The following is a 442-nucleotide window of genomic DNA, read 5'->3' on the forward strand; positions in this document are numbered from 1 at the left end:
GTTGAGCTTTAGCGCAGGTAGCATCGTTGCTAATGCGCAACTCGAGCAGGCAACTGGGAGTACGACATCTGATGAGGAACTGCAAACGGATCTCGTGACTGCAATTGACAATGCCGGAGGAATGTTACCTGGAAGTACATTAAGCGTTAATTCGTCGTCGGTTTCTGTTCAAGGTACTTATTACATTAATTTTGTTATTCAAAAAAAAAAAAGTTTTGTCTACAAATGTTCATCAATTCAATATTAGATAGCGTTTCGGTTATATAAATAGTAAAGTAAAATTATTTATCTTGTTTAAACAGGGCAATCGACAACTGAGGCTGTACCAAGAACTACATTACGACCGACAACCACGTATCCAACGACAACCCGTTTGGGAACGACGACTCCTGCAACTACCCCTTTCATTGGACGTACAACGTCTTTTGCAGGTAGGCTATAG

At 40.7% G+C, this 442-nt stretch overlaps 1 protein-coding gene across 1 annotated transcript in view; it reads left to right on the forward strand.

Annotated features, from left to right (window-relative positions):
- LOC117110188 overlaps positions 1-442 on the forward strand; it is a 42,881-nt gene that overhangs the window by 12,905 nt on the left and 29,534 nt on the right. The window lies entirely within an intron of this gene.

The sequence above is a fragment of the Anneissia japonica genome, unplaced genomic scaffold (assembly GCF_011630105.1).
Source record: "Anneissia japonica isolate Jap-2015-1 unplaced genomic scaffold, ASM1163010v1 scaffold284697_len431725_cov185, whole genome shotgun sequence".
In the NCBI taxonomy this organism is placed as follows: Eukaryota; Metazoa; Echinodermata; class Crinoidea; order Comatulida; family Comatulidae; genus Anneissia; species Anneissia japonica.